Source organism: Trematomus bernacchii, unplaced genomic scaffold, assembly GCF_902827165.1.
Source record: "Trematomus bernacchii unplaced genomic scaffold, fTreBer1.1, whole genome shotgun sequence".
NCBI classification, from domain to species: Eukaryota; Metazoa; Chordata; class Actinopteri; order Perciformes; family Nototheniidae; genus Trematomus; species Trematomus bernacchii.
This window is the reverse complement of record NW_022987564.1, coordinates 17,142,782-17,159,193: the sequence shown is the minus strand read 5'-3', so window position 1 is coordinate 17,159,193 and position 16,412 is coordinate 17,142,782.

The following is a 16,412-nucleotide window of genomic DNA, read 5'->3' as shown; positions in this document are numbered from 1 at the left end:
CTCGCTCTGAAGTTATAATGCACAGCTCTTTGACTTTTGTGTTTTATGCACTGTAATTTGCACTGTATTTTAGAGATGAATTAATTAATGATGAAGACACAATATGAACATTGTGAAGAGCAATGATACTGTTACAAACAAACTAACCCTTACGCAAAGAAAATATATTTCCCCATATATTAACTGTCAATATATTGCATTATTTTGTTTTCTGATTTACTGGTTAATTGAACTGATTTAATAAAGGAAATCTTGCTGTTGGCTACACCAACTGATACTGATTAATAATCAACATGAAAAACATATTTATTCATATCTACAAAATATATTGAAGATATATAGAATAATATATTGTGTTAATATATTACAATATATTGATATATAGAATAATATATTGTGTTAATATATTGCAATATATGGGATAATACATCAGTAATTGCCGCTTTCCATATATTGAGTAATATATGTAAATATATATAATATATTGGTTGTGTATATATGTGAACATACATTTACTATATATTAACATTTATATGGGGACATGTATGTACTCTATATTCAGATTTATATGGGGACATGTATGTAGTATATATTAACAATTATATGGGGACATGTACTATATATATTCACAATTATATGGGGACATGTATGTACTATATATTCACAATTATATGGGGACATGTACTATATATCAGAGGTGCGAGTAAGTCCTACATGTGCAAGTCATGAGCAAGTCTCAAGTCTTGACATAACAGATCAAAAAGTTCAGATTCATTTTTACAATAAATCAAGGAATGATGCACTTCTACAAACAAAAACAAAATCATTAAAACATTTAAACAAACTACTAAAAGTAGATGAACTACATTATTCAACAGTTTACAGTAACTTCTGATAATAACACAGGGGAAATAAATGAGGCATCTCTTTTCCTCTCTCTCTCTCCCTCTCCTGACAGCCCGTCAGTATCAGGGTTAGTACAAATGAATCCCTTGGCGGTTATAGTGTTCATTTACCGTTTTGTCTTCTCTTTGCAATGCTTAATCGATTTGAAACCAAGTCTAACGTAGCTTAAACTTAACGTTAGCTTTCTAGCTAACACAACACATTCACGCACCTTTCTCTGTGGGTTTTTTTGTAGTGACGAATGAAGTTGGATGTTTTGGTGGTCGTGTCACTGATCTTTATGCTGCAGACCCTGCATACCGCTGTTCTCTTCTTATTAGCGTCATCGACAACATAATCCTTGAATCCAAACTTCACTATTTTTGGAGTAACGCTAGCCGCTGCCATGTTAACTGACACTCCTGCCGTCTAGTGGGTTGCCAGGTTTGCGCGCACAGCGCTATAATCACCCAATCACGTTTCGAAAAAACTAAATGTAATATCTCACTACAAAAACAAACGCAAATATTTAATTTTAAAAAGTCAAGTCCTTTCAAGTCATCTGTCTCAAGCTTAAGTCAAGTCTCAAGTCATGAATACCAAGTCAAAGTCAAGTCAAGTCTTTTATCAATGTTAGTCAAGCAAGTCTCAAGTCAAAAGATATGCGACAAGTCGAGTCAAGTCATGTGACTCGAGTCCCCACCTCTGCTATATATATTCACAAATATATGGGGACATGTATGTACTATATATATTCAGATTTATATGGGGACATGTATGTAGTATATATTCACAATTATATGGGGACATGTACTATATATATTCACAATTATATGGGGACATGTATGTACTATATATTCACAATTATATGGGGACATGTACTATATATCAGAGGTGCGAGTAAGTCCTACATGTGCAAGTCATGAGCAAGTCTCAAGTCTTGACATAACAGATCAAACAGTTCAGATTCATTTTTACAATAAATCAAGGAATGATGCACTTCTACAAACAAAAACAACATCATTAAAACATTTAAACAAACTACTAAAAGTAGATGAACTACATTATTCAACAGTTTACAGTAACTTCTGATAATAACACAGGGGAAATAAATGAGGCATCTCTTTTCCTCTCTCTCTCTTTTCACAATTATATGGGGACATGTATGTACTATATATTCACAATTATATGGGGACATGTACTATATATATTCACAAATATATGGGGACATGTATGTACTCTATATTCAGATTTATATGGGGACATGTATGTAGTATATATTCACAATTATATGGGGACATGTACTATATATATTCACAATTATATGCGCTATATATTCACAATTATATGGGGACATGTATGCACTATATATATTCAGATTTATAAAAGACCATGTACGTACCATATATTCTGAACATGAGTGCAATATATGTTCACAATGAGGAGAAATGCATGTTCTGATAAAAAAAGTCTTTCATTTAATTTCAAACCTTTATTTATGCAGGTGAATCCCATTGAGATCATTGATCTCTTTTTCAAGGGTGACCTGCTGCAAGTAGGTTCCACATGAATACATATAAACATAACAGAAAAACAAAAAGGACATCATACAGCATATCTGTGCACAAACTTATCTCGTGCCCTCATTGGTCATGTGCGCGTTTGTGTGTGTTGGAGGAGGGGCTCTGTAAGGAAGTGGCATATTTTTTCCGGCTGTGTATTTTCAAATTCTAGCGCACTCAAGCTGGTTTCTCCAAAATTACCTACCCCACCTTTAAAAGACTACTTTTATTGAATGAGAGTTTTACCTAGCACAATGAGCCTGGGGTGGTGGGAAGGGAGAACTGGGCCTCGACATCGGCAGGAGTTGTAGTCGCCTATGAGTATTAGAATTTAGATGAACAAAGGCATAGAAAAACCCTGAAATATGTACTGACACAAAGCTACAACCCTCGATTTAGTAAGTAGTAGTAGTAAATACATACGTATATACAATATACAACAATACGCATAGTGCAATTAGCAGTACCAGTAATAAAATAACTAAATAAATAGTAGTAGAACCTTTATTTAGCCAGGAAAATATATTAAGAACAAATTCTTATTACAATGATGACCTGACAGGAGGCAAAAGGCGTCCTGAGGGGATGGGGTTTGGGAGGAAAAAAATAAAAAGACAGACTCCGGGCACTACAGAACCCAGGAGACAACACAATGACACAGAGCAAAGATGACAGGCATAGCAGTTAAACATATACAATCTCTAAAACAATATTGCTGTGGTTCAATCTGTCATTAAAATAATATAGAACATTCATCCATTCAATCATTCATTCATTCCTTCATGGCAAGGATAACTAAGCTGAATAGTGAATAAAGTGATATGTGAAAAGTAAAATTACAGTGAAATTAAATGACAGTGCGTTCCTCACCACTGCGATCTGGCTCCTCTGTCCTCGTGTCTTTTGGGTCTGATTCCTCACTACTGATGTCTGCCTCTGCATGGGCCCTCTCTCCTTATTTATTCTGTCTCAGTCACCACTGCTATCTGGCTCCTCTGTCCTCTTGACTTGTGGTTCTGCAGGCTTAGTTCGACCTATGAATTTCAACAATGCTCCTGTAAAATATATAGATATATAGTATTATGGGTCAACATTAAAATAACATACACTGGAGAGCAAAATGTGAAATTCCATTGACTGTAGGCTACATATTATCCACACAATTGTCAGCAGGGGCAATAACAACAAAAATGTGAACTAACTTGAATGCATTAGTCCACAACACATAGCCTAACTAATGTTAGCCTACATAGTTACTAACATCAGAACACATAGACTAACTGTGGTTACATTACTTAACTAGCTCATCATCTTCACCAGTCAGAAAATGTCCGTTAGCCGCGGGGCTAGTTTCCGCTATGTTAAACTCCATTGACTTATGCTAAAATGTTAGTGATCTAAAGGTCCGCTATTTTTGGCTGTTTTGGGTCGACTTCAGTTGACTGTAACATCGAAAATCTTCGAAATTGAATGTTCACAAAGCTGCGGACCGGTTATACACTTATACACGAGGGAACTAACATAGCTAATTTAACTAACGTTAGCTAATGTAGCTGTTGTAGTGCCGAGAGACGGGACATACGGATTAAGCAACTAGACTACTTGTAGTGTACATGCAGAATTATTTCAATTTAAAATAGTTTTAAATGCTCACACACATACCTGACTCTCGTGCTGTATTTTCCTCTCGTTTCTTTTTAATTTTCCGTTTCGAAGCACCTGATGAATGCTTTCTCTTTGACACTCAGCGACAGAATCAACAGACTAGAGATGGGCGAGTCCTGATTCATCCGGATCATTAACCCGGATCCTAGAAATGAGCTGGTCGTGACGAGTCTCCCCTCTCCATTAACCCGAGTCCTTGAGTCCCACACTTGGTGTGACGTACAAATTAAAACTATAAATTGCGTCACTCGCTACTCTCTTTATAACATGTAAAATCACATTACAACGTACCCCAGTCCATCTGCCTACCCTTTAGCAAGTATACAGGATAGCTGCCTGCCAGAAGTTATCGTTTGGCTCAGGGGAGGGGACGCGGATCAGTGAAACTTCCTGCAGACTCGTGGGGAGTCAGAGGAGCCGACGGCTCCTAACCGTAATAGCATAGCAGATCCAGAGATCCATACTCGTCATGTGCACGAGCATAGCCCCTCCTCCAGCACCCGGCTCCCGCGCTATATTATGCACGAGTCAACAGCAGACTCGCAGATTCGCAAATCCTGACTCGCTGTGCAACACACAGCAGAGCAGACTCGTGCGGACTCGGAGCCGTAACCATATAGCAGCAGATCCAGAGATCCAGCAGACTCGTCGTCATGCACGAGTCAACAGCAGACTCAGATTCGCAAATCCTGACTCACTGTGCAACACACAGTAGAGCAGACTCGTGCAGACTCGGAGCCGTAACCATATAGCAGCAGATCCAGAGATCCAGCAGACTCGTCCTCATGCACGAGTCAACAGCAGACTCAGATTCGCAAATCCTGACTGACTGTGCAACACACAGCAGAGCAGACTCGTGCGGACTCGGAGCCGTATATAGCAGCAGATCCAGAGATCCAGCAGACTCGTCCTCATGCACGAGTCAACAGCAGACTCAGATTTGCCAAATCGCAAAATAACCCTTTTTTTTGTGATCAACATTTTTTTTTAAAGCAAAATACACTGTGTAGCGGAGGTTAATATAACGTCAGTTTAATAGATAGATAGATAGATAGTACTTTATTGATCCCAAATTGGGAAATTGTTGTTGTTACAGCAGCATAAAAGGCATTTTACAATAAAACAAAACTACAAAATATACAAGAATAGAAAGAAAAATAAAATAAAATATAAAATATACATGTCGAAATAGAAAATATACATGCAGATATTATATATATATATATAAACAAATATATATATATAAAAAATATATGGAATAATAATATGCTCGTGAAATGCAACAACTTTTCGGTTTCACCGATAGGATTTCTACGGTCTTGGTGATGCTGACTCATATGACTCAAATGACTCGTATGATCCGGATCTCTTCAATGACTGACTCAGAAGACCCTGAGTCCGTAAAAGGATCCGGATTTGCCATCTCTACAACAGACAGAGGCGGCAACGCAGATTTGAATCTGCCAATCAGATCAATCTATTGCTGGAGAGGGGGGGGGCCTCCCCGAAATCTGTGAGATTGATTGGTGATGATCACTGGCACGTAATGTGTCCAATGAGAACGTTAACACGTTTTAGAGAGTTATGTTTAGCGAAGACGGAGGTCAGCCACTGTCAGCCGGAAGTGGCGCATTCGAATACTGTTTGGGCTGTCTGCCGTGGATGGGCTGCATTCCACTCCAAATAGCCGGTCGGCCGTAATATGCATATATATATATGCGTGCATATATGCATATATATATGCGTGCATATATGCATATATATATATATATATATGTGAATATATATATGCATATTTATATATATGCATATATATATATGCGTGCATATATGCATATATATGCGTGCATATGTGCGTGTCTGTATATATTTATAAACTGTATATTATTTTTCATCATTCAATGGACAATTTGTACTTTTTTAATATATAGGCTACCATCAAACATATGTTCATATATAAAGTGGGTAACTATACAAAACGAAGTGAGATAACTGTTTATGAATATCTGTTCAATTTTATGTAAACTTGTGTGACTCATGAAAGATAAATTAGTGTTTCAATAAAACTATTACATATAAATGTATAGTGCAGTTTTTGTTTTCATTGCAATATTTTTTTTTTATATGTATCAATATATAGCCATACATGGTCCATGCATATATTGCAATATATTTAAAAATATAAGGACTACTTTCCCATATATGGAAATGTATGATCCAGTATATTGTATTATATTTACAAATATATTACAATATATTTTTGTTTCATAAGGGGATGAAGTTATTTAAAAGGTGAAAGAAGTAAGAGAATGCACACATCTTTATCAAAGAAAAATGTAATCGATTGCACTACATATAATACGGTGAAACTCCTTTTGAAGTTATATTCTGATGGGTAAAAAGGAAGCTGCTGTTAAAATGATGTGTATTATAGGAGGCACAAACCCAAATGAGCATTACCAAATATAAGTATATTTTTAAATGAAGAACAAAAAGGTTGAACTAAGTGAAGTAAAACAATTTGTATGCTGATATCATGTCTACCATCCTCTTAAAGTACTCTGTCCAACAATATCAGTCTCATGAGAAAGGTGTTTTAACGCTTATTCAAAATAGCAGAGAAACATGTATTATTGTACTCAGGAGGGGACATTGACAGAGGATTACTCAAAAAGTACACAGTAAAAGTACTTCATAGTACTTGTGGGAGTAGTTTCACTAGTACTGAGTCCAACAGTGTCAATCTCACGAAGAACTAATGGCAACAAATATTTTTTTCCCTCATCAAACTTAGCAGAAGTGGCTTGATTTTGTTCTCAGGAGGGGGCTTTGACAGAGGATTAAAAAACACATACTAGAAGTACTTCAATGTATTGTGATAGTAGGTGTAAGAATACTGAGTCCAGCAGTCTCAATATCATTAAGAACTTATGGTAAAATTGTCTTTTTAACAGTTATTCAAAATAGCAGAAAACATGCATTATGTACTATGGAGGGGACTCTGACAGAGGATTACTCACAAAGTACACAGTAAAGTACTTAATTTAATTTCTGGTAGCAGTCAACTAGTACCGAGTACAACAGTATCAGTTGTATTCAGAACTTATGGTAAAACATATTTGTATCACTCATTGAATATAGCAGGAAAGAAAATGAAGAGCAGCTGATTGACCGAGTGCAGAATCGCTGTATAGTTTAAATCTCCTTAGTTACAATGTTGTCCATTTTAGACAAAGGCTTATTATATTTACAGCCCTAAGAACATTCATTTTCTGGGCTCAATGTGTGTCTTGGCTGTTTTCGTTGTGATCGCTAAATTCACCTTGTTTATAATATTATCACTATAACACTGACCCAGATCGCTGGATCGCTAGAAACACCGCTGTCATCAGGCTTGCAAGGGCTGTTCCATGCTCTGCTCAACCTCCCGCTTTCCCAATGGACTCAGTAGCACCCCCTGCTGCCGTGGAGCATGTGTGAGTGAGCATGTGTGAGTGTGTATGAGCCAGCCAGACAGTGGCGTTTTCTCCCGGAGGCCAAGGGAAGCCAGGCTTCCCCTGTTTTTTCGGATTGTAGTTATAATTTAAATAAATAAATAAAAACACTTTGTTTTGTTTCGATAATTCTCCTTTGCTGTTGCTGCCGGCCCGTCTCTCCCCCACTCTCATTGAGTATTTTACAAAGAAAGAGTGAAACAAACAGCGCCCCTCTCTAGATGTTTTGGTGAAACAGTAGATTGCATTCACTGTTGCGAGAGGAGGCCACCGGAATCTGGCTTCCCTTGGTGAGGGATTGACCAATCAGATGAGGCCCACGTGATGCCCCTGCCAACCTGTGATTGGTCAGGGCCATGCCAAGGGAAGCCAGCCGTCTCTAGCTTCCCTTCAGAGGCCCGAAGTTAAGTAAACTGATATAAACTCCCCAAACAGGTTTTAAACTTTGAATCAAATCCTGTAAATCCTGAAAATCCTGAAAATCTCCGCTCTGCTGACCACAATGCACTGCAGTTCAGATAAAAGTGAGGCAAAGTGGCTTCACCCCATTCAAACCCTTCTTTTTTATTCATTACCGAATCTGCACTGCGCATTGAGCGGCTGGTATTGCATTTGGGGTGGGGGGGGGGGCGTGTCCGCATAAATTAACCCAACCCAAAAAAATGGGCTTCCCCTAAATTTTTCCCCACGCCACGCTACTGCAGCCAGATGGAATATTACTGCCAAAAGTCACGTGAGTGAGTCAAGTGACTTTTGGCAGTAATATTCCGCCGTGAGAAGAAAAAGTTTTGTACTTGTAAAAAAAAGTTTTGTACTTGTAAAAAAAAGTTGTGTACTTGTAAAACCTATGCTGAATTAGTCTCTGAAACATGATCTATTAGAAAAATGTTATGTGTTTGTTTGATAGATACGTTTTTTCTTTGCAAAACTAAATGCATTAGTTTGTAGATGGTGTTTTGTATTTGCAAACCACATTGTGTTTGTTAGTGAATCATGAGGCATTTGTAAAACCTGTTTAGTTTGTTTGTGGAGTTATGGCAGGAAATTAGCTCCATACAATGAGTCTGCGTCTTTGATGCACACAGGATTAAATGCAGATCCTCTGGCTGCAGCCTTGACCGGCACTTGCATTAGATCAAAGTCAATGCGGAAAACCCTCACTCACACAGGTAGGTGGAGGTGAAGGGAATGAGCACTTTTACAGCCTTTTTGGCAAGGTGGGGGAACTCGGTTTCCACAGACAGCCAAAAGTGTGCAATTGTCACACTCACTTTACTCATCTTTTTCTCGTTATTTTTTTTCTCACGCTGCACCTCCCCTGAAGCTCTCTGGCGCCCCCCAGGGGAGGCGCGCCTCACACTTTGAAACCCCCCTGCCTTATAAGGTAAACAAAGAAAAACTATGAGTATTTATTGGTATACTTTGTAAATTCTGTAAATCTTCTGTTTTGAATGTTATTATAATTACTTGATATATTTGCAATTGTTACTGTATATTTTTTATTTCCTACCTCAGACTTTGACATTGTGATGTTTTAATTTAGGAGTCCGTGGGATACGGCTCGAGATGTTCCCGACATTGAAGATATACAGACGCCATGGAAGCTGATCAAAATACTAAAGTTAATCTCTTTGTGGGTCGTCGCTTTGTTTGTGTTTGGATTGGCGCTGTGTAGCAAGGTTTGCCATTATCTATTTTTTCATTTTTGACATACTGTGAGAATATAAAGTTCATTTTGGTGTTGTAACTCAACTCATACGGATAATATTAAAGGCATGCAAAATGCACTTTTTTATGTCTTTTATACATAAATATGTGTCCCCGGTGTGTCAGGGAACTCACTAATGGCGCATTTCCACTACACAGCCTTGCTCGGCCTCGCTCTGTATGGCTAGGCCTCGTTAGGCCTTGTTAGGACTGGCTCACTTTATGGCGCATTTCCATTACAGTTTAGGAACTGGGGTAGTATCTATAGCAGGCATCCTCAAAGTCCGGACTCCGGTCCGGATCCAGACCGAACCACAACTGTCTCCGGACTCTGAGCAAATTATACTTTTCATATGTATTATCTGTATTATCTGTATTATCTGCATTATCTGCAAGACATCGCCACAACGCAACGAGTCAAAATTCGCTGCTATTTGCACTGCAAACAGCGCTCTGCAAGTCTGCATGTCAGACTGTTCCACTGTCTGTGTGTCTGTCAACGCTTTGGTCCAATCACATTCAGCATCCCGTCAGCGTTTTTTTGCCCCACCAACAGTCTGCGTATCAGAGGCACAGTAGGGCGGGTCTTCGCGGAATGCGGGTGGGAAAAATGCGTGTGTCGTCTCTTTCAACCTGTCTGAGACAGAGCGAGAGTTTAAAAACAAAAAAGTCAGAGCGAGAGTTGACAGCTCATCTAGTTGCATCTGTACTGTAGCTAGTAGCCTAGTTTCACCTGTACTGTGGCTATAGCCTAGTTTCACCAGCAGGCAGCTATTAGAAGCATGTTCAAAGATGACCAGTAAAGGAAAAGTCGACAGTGAAAATCGTCAATTCAAAGATGAATGGACTGAAAAATATGCGTTCATCCTCCCTCCAGCGAGCACCAAACCAATGTGCCTAATATGCCAAGAAACGGTAGCTCTTGTGAACAGTGGCAATTTGAAATGGAACTATGAAACAAAACACAATTATTTTGAAGCGGTAAGAAATAAAAAAATAAATGGGATGAAATCGTCATATCAAGCTGCAACAGGATCCTTGTTACATCTATGTCACAACGAGAAAAGGCAACTGAGTCCTCACTCAGAGTGGCATGGGTGTTTAAGCAATTCTCTGATAATAAAAGAATGCATAACTGAAGTGATGAAGGCAAACAAAAAGAGGAAATAACAGGTCAAATCAAGCAAATCCCCCTCTCAGATTCCACAGCAACCAGAAGAACATAAATACTGGCTGGTGATTTGATTAATCAGCTTTGTGATGGAATAAAAAATGCACAGTGCATTTCCTTAGCTGTGGATGAGTCCACTGACACCACTGACAATGCTCAGTTGCTGGTTTTTGTGAGATTTTATGATGAGGGAAAGGGGGAGTTTGTTGAAGATGTGTTGGGCCTGACGAACCTCAGTGGACACACAAGGGGGGAAGACATTTATAAAGCAATAATGGGAATTCTGAATGAAAGAGGGTGCAGCTGCCTTTATTCATAACTGTGCAGCTCTTACACTGCGACTCTGAGGGATCAAGCACAGACAATAACAATGAAAACTGCTGCATACAGATACTTTTTGTTTTTGCAACCTCGTGTTAAGAATCTTGTTGCAATTGTTTACAAGTTTGAATGACAGTAATAAACGGACCTTTGTCTTATTGACATTTTTCTTTGGACTTTTAAGATTTGTATTTGAGTACCCCTGATCTATAGTAACGCAGTGTAGGCGGAGCCGTGACGTCATCTTCAATGAGAACCCCAGAAAAACAACATCAGCCGTTAGCTGTTAGCACTCAAGCTCACAGCTCCTCATATCTGTTCAGAAACTAGACAAAAGTTAAACAAGTACAAACCACAGACTGTCTGTGTCATGGTGAATACAGTCGCTGGTTTATTTATGTCTGTATAGGCCGTTGTTGTGAGTGTGGACGGTCGGAGCATATACTGCGTTAGCTTAGCCGATCTCCATTCAGAAAACACGCATTTTAAAAGTTTTTTCGCCTGCCGTCTGTCTGCAGACTTGTCAAAGCATTAATTCATGGTTTGTACTAACCGGTATCAGTATGTTGTTACTTCGGCATCATTTTGAAACGTGTATTACAATTAAATCACGGTCAAATATGTTCATCTTGTTGTAGTTGTAGCCCCCTTGCCAGCGATTCTCTCTCTAGTTTAGCATACTCAGCCCGACTCAGCCTGGTTGTTGGCCCGGAAAGAACCTCGATTTTATGGGGCCAGAAAAACTGTGAAATAGTACCCGCTAGCCGGTACTACGCTAAGTGGAAACGCAACCAAAAACGGGCCCCGCACGGCTCGGCACGCTTAAAGCAAGCTCCGCGCTGTAGTGGAAATGCGCCAAAAGTGTCAGAAAACAAAACCCTCTCTCTTTTCCCCCGTGCGCACATCTCTATAAACGGGGGTACAACGGAGCTGATCCAGATTTGCTGCCAATATGACGTTATATCGGAAATGTGGGCTGGCTTTACACCCACGGCCCTATCAGAAACGTCGCTATCAGAAACAATGCGTGACGTGTTTTGGAAGTAATATGGTCTTTGTTTACATTAGATAGATAGATAGATAGATAGATAGATAGATAGATCGTACTTTATTGATCCCAAATTGGGAAATTGTTTTTGTTACAGCAGCATAAAAGGCATTTTACAATAAAACAAAATATACAAGAATAGAAATAAAATAAAATAAAATATAAAATATAAAATATACATGTCAAAATACAAAATAGAAAATATACATACAGATATTATATATATATATACAAATATATATATATTCAAAATATATGGAATTATGGAGTATTAAATATGAAACAGATTATGTATGAGTAAAATGTACAACGTGGTTTTATTTCTAGAGAAACTATGGAGCAGAGAGTTCTCTTCCAGCCAGAGGTGTTTTATTGTACAGTGTTATTGCAGTGGGCAGGAATGTTTTCCTGTATCTGTCCTTGAGACAGGGGAGCTGCAGCAGTCTATTGGAGAAGGAGCTCCGTTGACTGTCCAGCTGCAGGTGGAGAGGATGGGTGGGGTTATCCATGATGGACAACAGCCTGTTCAGTGTCCTCCTCTCCACCACAGCTTCAAAGGGGTCCAGCTTGATGCCGATGACTGACCCAGCTTTCCTGATCAGTTTATTGATCCTGCTGGTGTCACCGGCTCTGATGCTGCCCCCCCAGCAGACCGCAGCAAAGAAGAGTGCACTAGCTACAACAGACTGATAGAAGATCTCCAGCATCTTACTGCATACGTTGAAGGATCTCAGCTTCCTCAGAAAATAGAGTCGGCTCATCCCCTTCTTGTACACAGCGTCAGTGTTGATCCTCCAGTTCAGCCCATTGTCTAAGTGCACTCCCAGGTACTTGTAGACCTCCACAACTGCCACATCCTCTCCCAGAATGCACAGGGGCAGAGGAGGAGATGTCCTCTTCCTCCTGAAATCAATGACCATCTCTCTGGTCTTGGCCACATTCAAAAGCAGATGATTTCTTCCAGTCCACTCAACAAAATCACCCACCAGCGCTCTGTACTCCTCCTCCCGTCCATCCCTTATACACCCTACCACTGCAGAGTCATCCGAAAACTTCTGCAGGTGGCATGACTCTGAGTTGTATAGAAAGTCAGAGGTGTATAAGGTGAACAGGAAAGGAGACAGCACAGTCCCCTGTGGGGCTCCAATACTACCAACCACCACATCAGACAGCACACTGCCCAGCCGGACGTACTGTGGTCTGTCCGTGAGGTAGTTGGTAATCCAGGAGATGGTGGACGAGTTTACCCTCATAGCCTGCAGCTTGTCACTCAGTAGCCGAGGCTGGATCATGTTGAATGCACTGGAGAAATCAAAAAAGGTGATTCTCACAGTGCAACCCGATCCATTCAGGTATGAGTGAGCACGCTGCAGCAGGTAAATAATGGCATCGTCCACCCCCAGGTGATTTGCAGGAAATTGCAGAGGGTCAAGGAATGATCTCACCTGCGGTCTGAGATGGGCCAAGACCAGTCTCTCAAGCACCTTCATCACATGAGATGTGAGTGCTACAGGGCGATAGTCATTGAGCCCAGAAGGAGTTGTCTTTTTAGGGACCGGAACAACGCAGGATGTCTTCCACAGCACCGGGATGGTCTCCAGGTGCAGGCTCAGGTTGAAGAGATACTGGAGAACAGGAGCCAGCTGGCGTGCACAGGTCCTCAGGACCCTGGGGCTGATACCATCAGGGCCAGCAGCCTTGCCTTGGTGGAGTTTTTCCATCTGACTCTGGACCTGTCCTGTGCTCACAGTGAAGCGGGGGGGGGGGGGCTTGATGGCAGGGGGGATAGAGGGGGGGGGGGTCTGAGGCAAGATGAGCAGAGGGGGGGGGGGGGGTCAGCGCCAATGTGAGCAGAGGGGGAGGTTAGCATTAGCAAGCATCGCTGACGGCCCATCCACACGGCGGCGTGCGTTGAAGCTTCTGCCCCTTCACTTTGAATGGGGTGATGACACGCTTTGCCGAACTGCATTGTGGGAGCGTCGGTTCGCTTTGCTCGCTTCAAAAGTTGAGCAATGTTCAACTTTTGAAGCTCCGACGGAAGCGTCAGCCAATCAAATCATATGCCAGTACAAGCTCTAGCCAATCAAACCGCGTGCTTGTGTGTCCAGGGGCGGGAGATTCATGTGATTGGTTGTTGGTCGAGCTTCAGACACGCCCGCCGGCAAGCTTCAACGCACGCCGCCGTGTGGACGCAGCGTAACACTCAGAGCTAACCAGTACTGGAGAGAGTATGTGTAAAAAAGCAGGAAATAAAAAAAGGTACTCACGTTGTGGTAAACCCGCGAGAGAAAAAGCATTTGAGATCCATACTGTTTCAGAAATAATCCTTGATGTGGTTTGGAACATGATATGGCGTTTCATCACGGCAGCATTTAGCTGAGTATCTGCTGGTAGAATTCTCCTGCATGAGCAGGCATAAGCTCTGCCCACTCTTTTAATTCTTTTAGAGCTTTATACACAGAATCAGCACTTTAGTAACAGGGCTGAAATAGAGGGATATGAGGCATGGCTAGAATGGGTGGTCTATTTGATATTTTGAGCAAAACACTTCATAGAGATGTTTTTATATATTTTTATATATCTGAGACCTATAATATATGCCTAAAAATAGCATGATAGGAGACCTTTAAGTTAGGCGCACCAGGCTTTGTCTGTAGAGCAGCTGCCCTCAAGTCACTGTATAAACTAAACGTTTAAATGATTATAACTTTAACTCCGTTCCAGACTTCACTCCTCCTCCTCATCACCTTGTCCAACGAAGGCACAAAAACCCTCCAGGAGGACATGAAACCCATCGCTCTGCTTTGTATCGGCTGCGCTCTCATAACTCCCAGCGTCTTGCTAGTTCTTAAAAGTCTCTGGAAGGCATGCTATAAAACATCAAAGCCGCCAAGACTATCAGCTGTTGCCCTGGTAAGAACAGTCTCAACATGTCTAAACTTAATTTCATCTTTGACTGATGCCAAACACTGAGTCTGATGGGCATCCTGCCACTTTTCTTTATTGTGTAGTTATTTCTAAATTTCATCTGCTTCTTTTTTTTCAGGTTCTGTTCTTTGAGTTCTTTGTGGCTGGTGGTGCAGCGATTCTCACTATTGTGGCAATGCCACATTTGGACATTGTGACCAACGTGATGATCCTGAACGGTGTAGCCGTCTTCTCTGCGCTCTTACAGATCATCACTCAGTGCACCGCCAAAGAAAGGAACCGCTTCCTAGTCCCATCCATCACCGCCTTCTTCCTAATTCTGCTTGGTTACATCCTGTTCCTCTACTTGTACCTAACGAAGGATCCTACTGATAAACAGATGGCTATTTGGGTGGGTCTCGCTGTTGGTGGGTCCTTCTTGGTGTCTCTCAACTGGTGGGAGAGCTATTTCAGACTGATCAGCGAGAACTGCAGCTCCGTCTTCCTCACGTTGCTGTTGAGAGACATGAAGAAGTGCCAGAACTTACTGAACATCCTCTCCAGCCTGCTCAGGATCGTGATGACTGCCTCTGTGCTCGGTGCCTATATCCCTTTAAACAAAATGGACTGGAGCATTGTGAAATCAATCCCAAGTCATGAGACAAAGATTATAGCCATCCTCATTGGAGTCCAGCTGATCTCCTCTGCACTCTGCCACTGGTTTTCTCTGGTAGCCTGCAAGATGCATGCTCTGCGGCGATGCTTCATCCTGCCTCTGTACCTGGCCTCTTTGGCCGTCATGGTTCTGTTCATCGTCCCTGTTATCGTTTACTATCAAGACTACAAAACAGGTCTAAATGGCACTGCAATCATCTTCACAGGCTACTGCAGTGGAGTTGTAGGTGGAAGGAACCAAAACCTGACAGGCAGTGTGTTCCAACATCTGGTTTCTGATGTTACACACACTCTGTGCTTCCTGGACATGTCCAACATACTTGACATTGGCCTACTGACAGGTAATAAATTAGACCCTGGTGTAAGATACTTTGTATTCTTGCACATCTTTTTTTTTAAATAAAGCTATTATAAGTCCTAGTGGCCATGACAAGTCAACCTTGCAAGGCTATTGTGTTAGTTTGTGCTCAACTATTCTATAAACAAAAAAATACAAGTTTTGGGATAATTGTTAAGTTCGAATTTTAAACTAATGTGTTTGTTAATCTTCATTCAGGTTCAGCAGTGTCCTGGTGGCTTGGTCTTGTCTTGGTCACTCTCCATCTGTGGTACCTCAAGGTGTTACGTATCCAGAGGACCCAGGACCTGTTCACCAGGAGGCTGTATGAAGGGACTTTTATAGAGCAGTCCTTGCTCCTCAACACCCGATACGACATCCAGACCAAAAACAGGATGAAGATGTAAGTGTGTGTTTTTGGTTGTTGATTCTTCAAATAATCACTAGAATGAAATGTTAGGCTCTTTCATTTAAGCTGTGTTAAACTAACATTGTCTCTCCTCATATATGCAAATATTGTCACTTGTAGTTCAAGGGCCTTGGATACGCTGATTGTGTATCTGTGCGCGACTATGTGGCACGAAAACTACGATGAGATGATGAACATCATTATCTCAATATTCAGGTATGTTTTTTTTCC